This window comes from Oryctolagus cuniculus, chromosome 10, assembly GCF_964237555.1.
Source record: "Oryctolagus cuniculus chromosome 10, mOryCun1.1, whole genome shotgun sequence".
NCBI lineage: Eukaryota > Metazoa > Chordata > Mammalia > Lagomorpha > Leporidae > Oryctolagus > Oryctolagus cuniculus.
The window spans coordinates 38,243,407-38,259,604 of record NC_091441.1 but is presented as its reverse complement, the minus strand read 5'-3'; the positions used below and the strand labels follow the sequence as shown (position 1 = coordinate 38,259,604).

Sequence of the window (16,198 nt, the reverse complement as noted above, 5' to 3'; positions counted from 1 at the left end):
TAATTAATGAAGAAACCAGTAAGATGCTAAAGTATTTTGAGATGTGATGACTTTGAACAGCCCTTATCTCTACTGTTAAGGAACTGGACTGTTAAGGAATAGTGTTTTTTGTTTGTTTGTTTCTTCATTCTATTTGTTGGACTATTTAATTAGTGTAGGGTTAATCTCAGTATAAAGTTAACTGAAAATAGTTCTTTGTAAAAATAATAATGAGAATAGGAGAGGGAAGGAGGAAGGAAAAGGGTGGGAGTGTAGGCCGTGGAAGGGAGGGTGGGTGAGGAGAATCACTATGTTCCTAAATTTCTATATATGTAATGTATGGAGCTTGTAGACCCTAAATAAAATTTAAAGAACAAAGAAGAAAGTGAATAAAAGATATCATTGAGTGGGGCCGGTGCTGTGGCGTAGTGAGTAAAGCCACAGCCTATAGTGCAGGCATCCCATGTGGGCACCAGTTTAAGTCCTGGCTGTTCCACTTCCAATCCAGCTCTGTGCTATGGCCTGGGAAAGAAGTGGAAGATGGTCCAAGTCCTTGGGTCCCTGCACCTCCATGGGAGACCTGGAGGAAGCTCCTGGTTCCTGGCTTTAGATTGGATGGGTGCAGATCTGGCCCTCGCAGTCAATTGGAGAGGGAATCAGCAGATGGAGGACTGCGCTCTCTCTCTCCGCCTCTCCTTCTCTCTCTCTGCAACTCTGACTTCCAAATAAATAAATAATTCTTTTTTTTTAAAAAAAAGATATCATTGAGTATTTTAAAAAAAAGGTGGTAAAGACAGTTCAAATATATGCTTGAAAGACAGACATATAAGAGGATACCTCAAGCAATTTGTGGAAAATAGATTTAAAAGAGAAGTTAATTTTAATTCAAAGAATTTTGAGTTTGATACATATGAAATTCCTTCATAAAATTCATGGAAAATGTATATTATGAAAAATCTGTGCATAGATTCCAAAAATTTTACACCAAAACAAACCTCTTTTTGTTTCATTTTCCACACATTGAAGTACTCATACATAATCAACAGTGCTAAATGAATTTGTTAGAAGATATAAAGCCCATTAATATTTTATAAGGACAGTGATATGTGATATTTATTCTTATGATTTTTATGGGATAGAATCAATTGTACCTTAACTTAGTAAAATTTACTTGTACTTACATAGACAAGAACAATTTGCATTATTATCAGTTTTTAACAAGTTTACTTCTTCATCCACAGAATTATAGCATAGTCTCTTCCATAGAAAGGCAGTGAAAGATACAAACCCCTATAGATTCAGACCCCAGAAGGGTCCCCTAGACAATGTCCAACACTCTAGAGAAATGAAATACACGAAATCTTGTTGCCTGTTTCTAAATCTTAGTGACTTTTTATTTCTATCAGCAGATACGTACTTTCCTTTAGTTGTATTGTCCTTAATCATTCATAAAGATCTTCACAGCTTTGTGTAAAGGCTCTAAAGGAAAATGGGGCTGGGGAAGATATCATAAAGTGAAATGTAACCTTCCCCACCCTCTATGCCTCTCATCAGGAGTCCATTCTTGTAGCACAAAGAAACCTGTGGAAGAGAAACCAACTCCATGAGTTCCAGACTGCTGTCAGTATCTGGACAGCCTTGGTGTGTATATATAAGCAGTTCAGGGGCTGATGCTCTGGTGTAGTGGGTAAAGCCGCTGACCACAGTGCCAGCATCCCGTATGAGGGCACCGGTTCGAATCTCAGCTGCTTCACTTCCGATCCAGCATTCTGCTATGGCCTGGGAAAGCAGTGGAAAATAGCACAAGTCCTTGGGTTCCTGCACCCACGTAAGAGGTCCGGAAAAAGCTCCTGGCTCCTGGCTTCGGATCAGCTCAGCTCCAACCATTGCAGCCATTTGGTGAGTGAACCAGCAGGTGGAAGACTCTCTCTCTGCCTCTGCATCTCTGTAGCTCTGCCTTTCAAATAAATAAATAAATCTTAAAAAAAAAAAAAAAAAAGGCAGTACAATGAGTGGTTCCTGACAAGTGAGTCAACATTTTTTTAGAGGATAACGCTTTCACCAAAAGGTATGAATGATTAATATTTGAATTTTGAGTGAAAATAAACACTGGTGCTGGAGAGCCTTGGAGCAAGTCAGTCAGAGTCAGAAATAAAATTCCTGGGAGTGATGTGGTGTGGTACAGCCACCTGCTGAGATATTTAATCCTATTTTGCTCCCATGTCTACATACCTAACTAAAGAACCTGAGAGAACTTGAGAATATGGTGCCACTCAGGTGGATACCAAGCCACATTGAACAGGAGCTGTTATGAAAACCTGCCTTGATTTCACACCTTCCTGCTAAAAGATGTTATCACCCTGCCAGTTCTCTGAAGGAGATAGGACGATGACCTGGAGAACAAAGCAGGCTGACAGGCCTGAAATGTGCCCTGGGTTTTGCAGTTGGAGAAGACATAGCTCAGAAAAGTGACTCAAGAAAATACTGTCCCACATGGATGCTGATAACACGCAATCACTAAAGCATTAAGCTACCTTGGTCAGCAACCTTAGATCCTAGTTTTTTTTTTTTTCTTTCCTGATAAATGCTTTTATTAGCCACAATGATAATGGTGCCAATAATAATCTAGTTATTCAAGCATCTGGAATGATTCTTAATAATTTATGATTTCCATTTTTTTTGCCTAAAATTCAGCACAATTCAGCCTAAAAAAGAGAAAAAAAATGAAGTTATACTCAGAAAATGAATTATGCACCAAATTGTAAATATTCCATTTCTTTTGCTGATCTGAAACTCCCCAAAGAAATATGAACACTTGATTTAAAATTCAGCTGCAGTGACATTTCCTAGCTGGAAAGAATACTTGCACAAATTCACAAGAATTTGCAAAAAGATAACTTTTTTTGGTGGATACTAGTACATTCTAATGTGTTTTTAAAAACCATCCTGGGCTTATATTCCCCAAAATGAATAAAATATTTCTTAGTGGAAGCTTATTCTGTGGATAGACTTTTGCAATGTTTCAACAAGAAGGGAGTTTGCATTGCCATGGATAACCTCATGATAGCAGAGAGGCCTGTGGCACCAGCTGCAGACCTGGAGAGCAGTAAAAGTCATATAGGTGCTCACTACTAACTGTTAAAGACATCTTGGCCAAAACTGTGATGTGTCACAACTGAGAACTATAATCCCACTAAAATCAAAAAGGAAACCGGAAAACTCGTCTGTTACGTGTTCAACTGGGTTTCTAAATACAAGAAGTCAAAGAGACTAAGCTCAGAGAAATACTGCTGACATATTACTAGTGACTATTTTTGTTTGTTTCTTTAAAACAGTTCTCAGCTATAGAAGGATTAGCTTCCACTTTTGACTGCAATGATATATGATGTGTGGGGAACCAAATATAGATAAACCAACTGTCCAAATACTTTGAACATAGGGAAGAATAAGCAGCAAGTGAAATTGAGCCGACATCCTTCTTTATTTTTATGTCACAACATACAGATACACAAAGCGTCCTAAATATCAGCACTGTACTGAATTGTTGATATGAATGATTTGATATTTTGCCCATCAGCAATAGATGCTTGACTAATAACAGCTTACATTGATATTAAATTATTTAGCATTCATTCAGCATATATTTGCTAGCTATATATTTGATACATTATAGGTGTAGAATACGGCATTTTCTATGGGTAAACTGAAGATTGTAACTAGATTTCTAGACTCCCGTATCATTAATCATAATTAGTTGTCACTCAAAAGGAAGTCTACAGATTCTTACAGTCAAATCACAGTGGCTTGTTAGAGTGGGTATGTAGGGGTGGGTGATTGGCCTGTGGTGTGCTGGCTGAGTCCAGAATCTCATATTGGAGTGTCTGCATCCCACATATGGCTGTGACTTTGGCTTCAGCTCTTCACTTCAGCTTCCTGCTAATGTAGATCACGTAGAGCAGCAGTAAAGGCTCTAATAGTTGGGCTCCTGCTACCTATCTGGGAGACTCGAATTCCGTTCTGAGCTCCATATCAGTACCTCCCAGTTCCAGCCACTACAAACGTTTAGAGGTTGAATCAGTGAATGGGAACATCCTCTCCCAATCTATCTCTTTCTCTCCCTACCTTCTCCCTTCCCTCTCTCAAATTGGTAAATACATATTAAAGATGCATATTCTAAAGCTGTAATACAGAAGACACTATAGAATAATATCTGGGATAGGTACCTTATAATAAATAATATTTAACAAGCACCCAAAATGGCTTGCTTTTAGCAACTTCTTCCCTAAAGTTGCCAGGATTCATGGGTTGATTGATTTATTTCAGTTATAGTATTACCTGATATAACTTTAAGTGTTCTTTTCATCTGGAACAGTTTCTGCACAAGCAAAGCCTCGTCTGGCAGCACAAATTTTAGGAAGACAGGACAGCAAACCGTGAGAGGCATCCCAGATAAAGACCTCTGCGTCTGGAAGAAATATAAAGTTAGCCAGAAAGTGAAGACTACGAGAGAGAGTTCACTACAATGTAGACACAGACATGCATGACATAGAGGTTGTGTCCTTCTCTGATTTGCATTAAATACCAGTGTTGGCAAATTTTATATGTTTATAACTGATTTCACAAGGCAGGTTTGTATCAGAATGTGAGTGATGAGATTTAATTAAAATTCTTCTCTTCTTCTCTTACCTTTCCAAAGCTCTTCTTTTCTCCTTATCTGTGTAGTCCTGTCTCTAACGGATTACTAGCTCTCCAACAGCCCCTAGGAACACAAATATTATAGTCTTTAATTGTAGTATAGGCACCTAGTGATCGCCCACTGAGGGATGACACATCAGCTCTGTCATTGAGCTCTCAGTCCTCTAAAACAAGTCTGCACTAGCTGTTGCCTACCTATCTACCATGAAAACACACCCAACCACCCAGCTCTTCAGATTTGTGGCCAAAATAGTCTTACACCTATACTGCTTACTTCAATTCGGACTGCTTTGAAACTTACTGCACCTCATCTGTATGTTTAAGCTGTGACAGGAATGAAAACTCTCAAGTGACCCTTGTTTTCTATGCATTAACATCTGTTCCTCAGTGCAGTCAAGTCAAGTTTTTCCATATTATCGATTCACCCACGATGAGATGGCATGTTGAATAACCCTAAAGAATGAACTAATTAATTCTAACAGGGAAAATAAATCAATCCTTACCTTTTTTGTTTTTGTTATTATTTATAAGAAAATAACTGATAATTGACCTCTTCTTCCAATTTTTGAATAGTTTAGTTGTGCTTAAAAACTTCAGAAAAGCAAAAGAGTTGTCAACCAAAATAAAACTTACATGCAGATTTTCATCCTTTCCTGATCCTAATACTTTACATAATATATCATTGTTAGATAACACAGAGTATTTATTACATGGCAAGATGGTATCCAACACATGCATGTGTGCTTTCCAATGAAATGCTGGCATTATTGTTATTGACATTGTAACCAAATACCTATCATTACAGAAGTGCTAAAAGTACAAAGCCTTTTTTTGTCCCATGAAATATATCTAACAATTATTTCTCTTTCATTCCCTCTCTCCCTCTCTCTCTCCTTCTCCCTCTCTCTCTCTCTTTCTCTCTCTCTCACACACACACACACACACACACACACGCCTCTTCCTCCACCCTCTGGTCACCCTTCCTCTTTGGTCTTTGGTTTATCAATATATAAAATAGTAAATGTGATGACTCCTCCATATATCTGCTTTTCAGATTTTATTCACCTCTGACCTATAATGGTCCAATTTAGCTCAAGTACTTTTATTTATGCTATTCCCTAGACCTATACATTTTGATCAAAGAAATGACACTCGCTGTTCAGTGCCTTCAGAGAGCACTTTGCAGGTACCATCCGTTCAGAAAAAGCAGTCACCCAATACATGAGATTGTGACAAGGTATAATGTAATGGTAGTTATGCGAACCTCCAATAAACCAGTGCTACTTCACAGATTACTTGGAGAGAAAGTCTCTTAGCGTGCTTGAAGAAGTATGAAATGAATTTCATTTCCTTCTCATTTGCCTTGCTTCTGAAAGGTTTCATGCAAGATATGTGACCAACTATTATAGTACTAATCCATCCATGACAGAGCTCAATTTTCTCTGAGAATTTACTTCTGAATGGGCTTCCGAAATACTTGAAAGCTCAAAATTAAAGTACACTGAACAGAGCAGCCACTGAGCTGTGGACAACTGTCAGTCAAGAAAACCAGTCGGAACAAAATGTAAATTAGATTTTATTTTATTTTATTTTATTTTTTTAACGCGATCTACAATGATGAGGTGGTAAAGTTTTATAGCCCATTTCCAAACAAGAACAATAAGAAGGGAAGTGGTGAGAACTGTTGTTGTGAGCTTTTCTCATTACTACAAATGAAAATGGGAGCTTGTGTTGTGGAAATTCTAGAAGTGAAATGCAAACACTGTGGCTTGTTGCATGCACTCTTTGTTCTGGTGGGTGAGGAAGTGGGATGAGGAAACTCTATGCCTGTCCCTTGAGATGATGTGTATAAAACAGCTAACACTGCATGTGCCATTAAGGTATTCAAGAAGTAGCAAGGGCAGCAAGGGAAGTTTTGTTTCATTGGAACAGCAGGACTTTAAAAAATTTAACACTTTTTGACTCCAGAAATTTGGGAAGTTAGGGATCCACTAAACAAAATTGGAAAATGTGGCTGACAGAATTTTTAATGTATGGGAAAAAGTTCCTAAGCTATTAAGACAAAAACTTCCAGTTAGTTTCTTCCATATATTCAAGTCTAATTGAAGTATAATGAAGATAGAAAAAAAAATCAGTAAATCTTGTTTCATTTAAAATTTGTATGTGTGACACTGACAGAAAGAGACCTTCCATCTACTGAATGACTCTTCAAAGGCTTGCACCAGCCAAATCTGGGCTAGGACAAAGCCAGGAAGCTCAGTCTTTGCTTCCCGCATGGATAATAGGAACCTGAGTACCTGAGGTATCACCCGCTGTCTCTCAGAGTGATATAGGCAGGCAGATAGGTCAAAACTGATTGGGTTTGTGAGCTGGAAGACCACTCCTTCACCATGCCCCTGTGTGATCTCATGCCCCTACCTGACCCCACTTGTATGTCCATCTGCCCATCAGGCTATGTAACCACTCACCTTTGGAAGTGAATAAAAGGTCTGGAACACGGTGGGCCCCTCCCTTTGTTGCCCTCGTTGCCCATGCTTTCAGGGTGTGTGGCCTTTCCCCCACCAGCTCCCTGCTTTCCTGCCTGCATGCTTGCTGCATGTGGCTTGCTCCTGGCCTGCTCTCTGCTTGGTATGGACCCAAATTAATTTCTAGACTCTGCTTTCTCCCCTAAATAAAGCCCTCACTTTCCTATGCATCTCTCACTGAATAAGAAGCTTAAAACCTTAACATGTTGTCTGATCTATCTGAGCCAGTGTTTAGAATTCTCTGAATACGTGGCAAGGACCCAGGAGCTTATTGATATTGAAAAAATATTAATAAGAAAGACGGTATCAACAGTGCGCAATAGCAGGAAGCTATGGTTGAGAGGAGCTGGGACTTGAGCATAGGCACTCTGACATGAGAGAAAGGTTCCCAAGCGGCAACTTAAACACTGTGCCCAAAACCTACTCCTCAAGCCCATTTCTTGATCTGAAAATTCGACCTTCTAGTAACAATGTGGGGGGAGAAGGATGGAGATGAGTGCTTTCAGGAAGTTCCCATTTTCTAATGTAAGCAACGAAATCAGCATCAGACAGCTACTGCAAATGGAAAATATGTTTTCATTGAAGCAACAGAGATTCAATGAACACATTCATGTGACAATAAACCCAAATAACCCAAATAGTACCTATATGAATTAGATACTTCTTGAGTGCTTTTATATTTGTTCTTTTTGAGAGATGGGCCTAACATTTAAATAGTGGAGACGTAAGTGACAACCAAGCACGTGTATTTCTAATAATAACTTTATAAGAAATAACACTCATCATGTAAGAAGAGTTTATTCAAGGGAGTGTTGTATTAGAAACACACAAATAGAGTAAACCTGAGTGTGATGATACCCAACAGGGGAATGAAATGAGACTCAGTGTAAGATACCAGGGAGGGTTACCAGCACACTGCATTCTGCTACTTCTCCATGGTTCTGTTCTCTGTTTTATTTGCTTGCTTGTTTGTTGGTTTTGTATAAATAGGGAAATTTGTTTTCCTGGACCAGAAGCTCAAATAAGGAGTAGAACGATTGTTCAGAATTTCACAAAGCTCTAATCACTTCCTTCATACAGGGTCTAATAGATGAGTACTCAAAATAAGTCAATGATTTTCCAGGTCAAGAACTTTCCCTCCTGGAAGGAGTTGGACAGGAATGCTGCAAAACTATCTCTCCATCTCTCCATGATGACATTTTCTTGCATTTGTCTAAGACTCCAACTCAATCTTTGGAAGTTCTCTTTGTTCACTACTTGAACTAAAGACATGCCACAACAAATTCATCTGCATAGGTTTCTGTGTTCCCACCCACAAACACAAACTAGAGAGATGGAAGTCATAAATAAGAACCAAAAAAAATGGAGGGGTCTTGGGTCATGAATCACAGCAAGAAGTACCGTTCACCAAACATCTACATTAGACACTCACAAGAAGAAATTAACTTTTATTATATTAAGCCTGTGATGCTTAGGCTTAACACAATTTTTTTCATTGTCTACCCTGAGTAATAGGTCAGAAAAGCAAATATTATTCCTGTTTTGATTATGGATACCGATACTGAGACTTAGAAGATACCATACTTCTTTGCTCCAATATCATTTTCTTCTTTTTCTTATGGAAGTCCTCTTACATTGGAACCAAATAGTAATAACATATAAGAAGGGAGACCTATAGCATGAAAATCTCAGTTAATGCTGTATGTGCATCAGATTCTTAACATTCTGGCAGGTATACAATGAAGTTATTACCATTTAGCAAGTAAGAAAATTGAGAAACAGAGATGTAAAATAATTTGTCAAAGTCTAACCATTTAGGTAAGTTCTGGAATTGGGATTAAAACTCAGGCAACATCCACTTATACTTACAGACAACAGGGGCTTTAGGCTTTGTAGTAGCTGGTCAACATGGTGAAAGGGCAGTAGGGGAATTACATCTAGCCTGTGCATCTGCTTCCTGATTATAATTTTATTTGACTTTTAATATTTGTATGTACTGATTGAAATATACCAGTGACTTTCCAGAGATCTGTCAATTTGCAGTAAGCAGAGGACTTTTTCAGACATGAGTGCAGGGGAATTCATGACTGATGTGCAACATCAGTGGACTTACCTGCACCTTGTTTGAGTTGTGGTGCAAAGATCTTCATTGCCATGGTGTTAGTAACATTATAGAAGCAATCTCTCAGCTGCAATGTCTGAGAATGTATTCTTTTTTCCTCCTTTCCATTGTAATGAGAGAATGGACCAAAGACAGGCTCTCATCCCACCAGGTCAAAAGGACCAATGTTAACCATACAACTCTTCAAAATAGGGAAAGAAAAAAAAAAAAAAAACAGAAAAATAGTAATGAATAAATATGTTTTGCTTCATTCATTTTTCCTGTATTCTCTCTTGTAACCACTGCAACCAGTGGTCTTTGATGTCATTCTGTGCCTTTCCTTCACCCTTTCCTTTTTATCCACTTCTTCTTTCCCTTTCCTCTCCTGTTAGTAAAATACTTTATCCTCGATCTAAGTAGCATTGTATTAAGAGTAAGATATTGAGAAATCAGAAACGTTGTCTTAGAACAATTATTGCCACCATCTTTATTTTTTTAATTTTTAAAACTAATTTTGTACTACTCTTATTTTTTAAGATTTGCTTATTTATTTATTGAAAGAGTTACAGAGAGAGAAAGAGAAACAGAGACAAAGACACAGCGTGAGATCTTCCATCTACTGGTTCTCTCCCCTAGATGGCTACAGTGGCCAGCGCTAGACCAGCCAGAGGCCAAGAGCAAGAAGCTTCATCTGGGTCTCCAGCGTTGGTGTCAGGGGCTCAGATAATTGGGTCATTTTTTGCTGCTTTCCTAGGCACATCAGCAGGGAGCTCAATCATAATGGAGTCATGGGAACTTGAACCAGAACCCACATAGAATGCTGACATCAAAGGTAGAAGCTTAACCCACTATGCTATAACAGTGGCCCCCAATATCTCTGTTGTTGAGAATGCCTCTTAAATTGCATGAGTCTCAATTTCTTCAGATAGTTAAATCAGTGATAATTGATTCAGTCCAGCTACTCATTTAAAAAAAAAAAGATTTATTTGTTTATTTGAAAGAGTTACACACAGAGAGAGAAGGAAAGTCAGAGAGAGAGAGAGGTCTTCCATCTACTGGTTCACTCCCCAGTTGGCCGCAACAGCCAGAGCTGCGCCGATCTGAAGCCAGGAGCCAGGAGCTTCTTCAGGTCTCCCACGCTACTGCAGGGGCCCAAGCACTTGGGCCATCTTCTACTGCTTTCCCAGGCCATAGCAGAGAGCTGGATTGGAAGTGGACGCCCATATGGGATTCCCAGCACAGCAGGCAGCAGCTTTACCTGCTACGCCACAGCATCAAATCCCAGATACTCTTAATTAAAACTATGAATAATGATTATAATATTAAAATATGTTGAATTTGGGACTGGCAACGTGGCATTGCCAGTAAAGCTGCCACCTGAAACTCCAGCATCCCATCAGGGTACCAGTTCTTATACAGGTTGCTCCACTTCTGATCCAGCTCCCTGCTAATGTGCTTGGAAAACCAGCAAAAATGGCCCAATTCCTTGGGCCCCTACATCCATGTGGGAGAACCAGAGGAAGCTATTGGCTCTGGGCTTCAGACCAGAGACTGGCCCAGCTCCAACCATTGAGGCCATTTGGGGAGTGAACCAGCAAAAGGAAGCACTCACACTCTCTCTCTTTCTCTCTCTCTCTCCCTCTCTTTCTGTAAACTCTTTCAAATAAATAAATAAATCTTTTTATAAATGTTGAATTTATACACATTTAAGTTTTAGTTAAAAAAAAAACTGTTAACTTCTGTTGGCATCTCATACCAAACACTGTATGAGAACACATCACCATTCTTTCCTATGCCTTGTGTATACCCAGTGCCCCATCTGGAATGCTTGTCTGTCTGTTTGTCTATCTACATACCATTATCTAATCTATCAATCAATCATCTATCACATTTTTGTAACTTACCTACTCTGTCTTTTCTTTACTTCGTCATTAGCTCTTTCCAGATCAATTAAAGAACTACGCCATATTACTTACCTCCAAGCTCACAGCACATATTTGTACTGCCTACTAGGCAATACATATTATTGTGACATATATAACATTCTATTTGATTTTGCATTGTTAGAAAATTTGCAAATGCATTTAAATTTTTGGAGATGTTAAAAATTTTATTTATGTTTGGTTGATACAAGCATATAATTAGGAACACCTTTTTATAGCCACACAAGTATCTAGCAAAGAACTTTGAACATAATACCTGTCCCTAAAATGTCTAATTTTTAATAGTGGCAGAAATGATGCAGTGTTGACAATCCCATTTCCCAGCAGGTGCTGTAGTTGGTTGATGTTTATGACCTTAATCAGGAGCCGTCTATGTTTCTTTAAGAAGGATATTCAAAAAGACTAAGTGAGCTAAGTCAAAATCCTACTGATACTGATTATAATGTTCACCATTTGCACATAATTTCCTGGAATTCCCTTAGTGTTTCCAGAGGTATCCAGACATTTTGTCTTCTTGGATATGCATGACTGAGGACTGAGAAGATGAGGGAAACCAAGGAATTCTGACACAGATTTACCATCAATCGTCTGTTGCCCACTTAATTATGGTTTGCCTACCTGTTACCCTCTCATTTAGCCCCTGTAATTATGGCAGCGTAAAACAACATGGAATTCTGTACTGTCAGCCACAGGAAGTAAAAATTAAGCATGAATATTTTTCATCTGCCAAGTAAGTATTCTTATTCCATGGGCATAGTATTTTTTGTATTTAAAATGACAGATCCTGTCACAAAGGGTCTTAATATTATATTGAAAAGATATCTGTATTACAGCAGAGGTTAAAAAACTCATTTATTTATAAGACTCTCAGGTCCTGGAGAGGTCTTCTGCCTCCTTCTCCCTGAAGACAGTTAATATCATTGAAAATAAAAAGCTGTTATATTATAAGACAAGGTATAGTGGTATTAAAAACAAACACAGGCGGGATGGTGCCAGCAATGTACTCCAATGCTACTAAACTGTTGTCTCTAATTGGAAAAAAAATGTAGGTGATAGTTTTTTGTTTTTCATGTTTCTGGTTTTGTTTCTTCCAGCTATTTTTGCACACAGATCCAATTCGTTAAAAAGTTACACAAATAAGTTACACAAAATAAAGTAGGCAGCATTTCATGGAGTAGCCAATTTCAGGAAAAATAAAACCACCCAAGGAGTAGATGAAGGATGTGAACTGATCATGAAGCCAGCTGGAAGGACAGCATGTCTTACCTACACTACAGAGGCGCTTGCAACTTTCAAAAGGCAAGGAGCAATAAACCCAAAGAGCTGGTGAAAATGAAAGGGGAGAGTTATTCACTCCCCTGCAAACAGTGTGGTCTTTTATTGCCTTCATCCCTGAAGCTTTGGAGCTTAGTGAGGAACTCAGACACTGATCTTCTGCACCTGTTGAGCACACAGTCCTTCAGTGTGATGCAGAAGCATTTTTTGCCTCACCTCAGAATGCACTGGGGATTCCTCCACAGGATTCCATGGATCTTAGGCCTGAGCTACTAACTCACCAAGTGAGGCCAATGGCAGCTCGTGCTGCCAAAGCAAAGACTGTGGACTAAATGGGTCTCAGAACTTGAGTGGGGCTAGAGCCAACTCCCACAGAATCGTAAGTTTGTCAAGAGTCATGTGCAAACCCATTAACAAACTCGTCCAGAGAAAAGAATGTCAAGCCGAAAAGCAATTCAGTGAGAAATGTTAGCATTCTGCCTGAGAATACAACTGGTAAGAGAACGTAGTATGTCAAAGTCCTTAAGCAGCACAGAATTCCATTTAACTTTTCTCCCATAAGCCTGGGGAGAAACTGCTGGAGGGTGCTGATAATTCCTCTGCTCCAGGGATTCTCCACCTCAAACCAAGTTTTCAGCTTCATTCATTCTGCTTGCCTGTATCTGAAGTAAAGGCAAATTATATCAAGATTTTGATCAGACAAGACCACCATGGATCAGTAGGTGTGTTCAGAAAAAGGTTTTCATGCACTGCTATAGAATGGGTATTGCTCAAAGTGCTAGGGAGGGGCCGGCAAAGGAGGGTGTGGCAAAGAAGGTGAAGCCACTGCCTGAAGTGCCGGCATTTCATATGGGTACAGGTTCTAGCCCCGGCTGCTCCACTTCTGATCCACCTTTCTGCTATGGCCTGGGAAAGCAGTGGAAGATGGCCCCTTGGGCCCCTGCACCCGCATGGGAGACCCAGAAGGAGCTCCTGGCTCCTGGCTTCGGATAGGCACAGCTCCGGCTGCTGTGAAGCAGCAGATGGAAGACCTCTCTCTCTGTCTCTCCATCTCTATGTCTGTAACTCTACGTCTGGAATAAATAAATAAATCTTTAAAAAGATTCTTCATAGAAATCCACTGTCTGTACTCTCAAAACACCTAAAATGAAGAAAGAAAGGAATGACATACATTGAAGAGTCTCCAAGCAATCAAGGTATGCAAGGGACTGCAAATGTTTATAAGAGGAGAGATACATTATTTTATTTAAAATATAATGTTTTGGTTTTGATCTCAATTATCTAAAGAAAAAGTGCTACATTGTATTCTATTTTAATGCAAATCTAGTTATAAGTATACACTAATACATTTTTTGTAATTCTAAAAGAATATAGTACAGGGGACCGGCATTCTGACGTAGCGGGTAAAGCCTGTGACTGTGATGCTGGCATCCCATGTAGGTTGCATTTCATGTCCTGGCTGCTCAGCTTCAAATCCAGTTCCCATCTAATGTGCCTGGGAACGCTGCAGATGCCCGAGTGCTCTGCTGCCTGTGCCTACATGGGACACCCGAACGAAGCTCCTGACTCCTGGCTTCAGCCTGACCCAGCCCTGGCCAGTGCATCCATTTGGGGTGTAGACCAGCAGATGAAGGATCCTTTTTCTGCCCATTGCTCCCTCTCTCTGTAACTCTGCCTTTTCAACAAGTAAATGAATCTTAGGGGAAAAAAAGAATGTGATTTAACCAAATTGTGTTCATTATTTAGGAATTTTTGGAGTTGGAGAACAATGCTTATTGATGCCATCATTCTGAAATTTTTTTTTTGCAGTTTTCATGGTTTTATTCAAATATTAATAAAACTTTCATGTGAACTGTCTGTTCTGTTTCTTCACTGCACAGCCTTGCACTGGGACTGATCAGTCTGCCATCAGAGCTACTCTTCCGTGATGGTTTTGCAGTTCACAGAGGAGTCTTATGAACAATCCCAACACATCAGAAGCAGCACCAGCTGGTTGACATAATGAACTAGGAACTTCCAGAAGATATTAGGCAGCATCTGCTTTGTTTTCTTATTGCTCTCATAGCCAATCTTAGACATCAAAATCTGTACCCCAAATCTTCTCCACACTCTGTTGTCAGTACCTCTGGGTTTCCACCCGTTAATGCTTAATCTTGTCACATTGGTCTGGGCAGTGCTGGATGGACTTCTTCTTCCTCTTTTTGAAAATCTTGGGCTTTACAAGGTATCTGAGGGAAGCCATGATGTAGAGTAGACAACTCTGAAGGCAGCACCAAGGAAAAGAAGGGCTGAAATGTATTCTTTTTATTTTCTTTTTTTAATATTTTATTTATTTTGAAGTCAGAGTTACACAGAGAGAAGGAGAGGCAGAAGAGAGAGAGGTCTTCCATCAGCTGATTCACTCTGCAATTGGCCTCAACAGCTGGAGCTGTGCCGATCCTAAGCCAGGAGCCAGGAGCTTCTTTGAGGTCTCCCACGCAAGTGCTGGGGCCCAAAGAATTTACCCGCTACACCACAGCACCAGCCCCTGAAATGTATTCTTCCAACTGTGGAAATGATTCCTCAAAAAGAAGTGCTACAGAAGTTGCCATAAAAAAGGGATAAAATGTTTCTTTTCAGAGATCTGGGATGATAGGTCATATAAGGCCAGACTGTTCACAATTCACTAGGTCACATTTGGAGCTGGAAGAGAGAGCTGATATAGGCTTTGTGGTTTTGGTCATGATAAAGCTATTTCTAAAAGTTCTCCTTCATTATCCTTACAGGCCATTAAGAAGGATTTCTTAAGGTCATAAACGGACATTTACACATCACCTAATATCTAGACTACTTGTTAAAACTTTGTGAACAACCCTGTGACAATTATTAACACATGAAATTATAAAAGATGTCTATTTTCTTCTCTCAAAGTGGCTGCTGGTGAGTGACATAATCTTAATACAACCAGGTTTCTTCTTCCTTCATAGTTCAATACTATCACCAATGTTACCTTTCACACATTTGAGTGTGAATGATCAGATTTCTTTTTTTAACTTTTATTTAATAAATATAAAATTCCAAAGTACAGCTTATGGATTACAATGGCTTTTTCCCTCCCACAACTTCCCTCCCACCCGCAACCCTCCCATCTCCCACCCCCCTCCCATTCCATTCGCATCAAGATTCATTTTCAATTATCTTTATATACAGATATAAAACAGAAAATCAATTTAGTATAAAAAAATCAACAGCTTTTTTATACACAGGCAATGCCACGGCTGAGGAAGAACTTCTAAGATCAATCCCATTCACAATAGCTACAAAAAACAATCAAATACCTTGGCATAAACTTAAGCAAGGACATTAAAGATCTCTACAATGAGAATTACAAAATCTTAAAGAAAGAAATAGAAGAGGATACCAAAAAATAGAAAAATCTTCCATGCTCATGGATTGGAAGAATCAATATCATCAAAATGTCCATTCTCCCAAAAGCAATTTATAGATTCAATGAGATACCAATCAAAATACCAAAGACATTCTTCTCAGGTCAGGAAAAAATGATGCTGAAATTCATATGGAGACACAGGAGACCTTGAATAGCTAAAGCAATCTTGTACAGCAAAAACAAAGCTGGAGGCATCACAATACCAGATTTCAGGACATACTACAGGGCAGTTGTTATCAAAACAGCATGGTAC

At 39.2% G+C, this 16,198-nt stretch overlaps 1 long non-coding RNA gene across 5 annotated transcripts in view; it reads right to left on the bottom strand.

Annotated features, from left to right (window-relative positions):
• Nucleotides 1-1,072: 1,072 nt before the first annotated feature.
• LOC103349330 (uncharacterized) overlaps nucleotides 1,073-16,198 on the bottom strand; it is a 32,031-nt gene continuing 16,905 nt past the window's right edge. For 3 of the 5 annotated variants that reach the window (XR_517540.4, XR_007921477.2, XR_007921479.2), the window contains exons 2-5: nucleotides 9,313-9,502; nucleotides 4,666-4,738; nucleotides 4,315-4,444; nucleotides 1,073-2,684 (exon numbers count right to left, since the gene is read on the bottom strand). This is a non-coding gene — a long non-coding RNA (uncharacterized lncRNA). Of the gene's footprint in view, nucleotides 2,685-2,706; nucleotides 4,032-4,314; nucleotides 4,445-4,665; nucleotides 4,739-9,312; nucleotides 9,503-11,204; nucleotides 11,420-16,198 lie in introns of those variants that run through there. The other 2 variants (XR_517539.3, XR_007921476.2) reach the window with 2 other exon arrangements.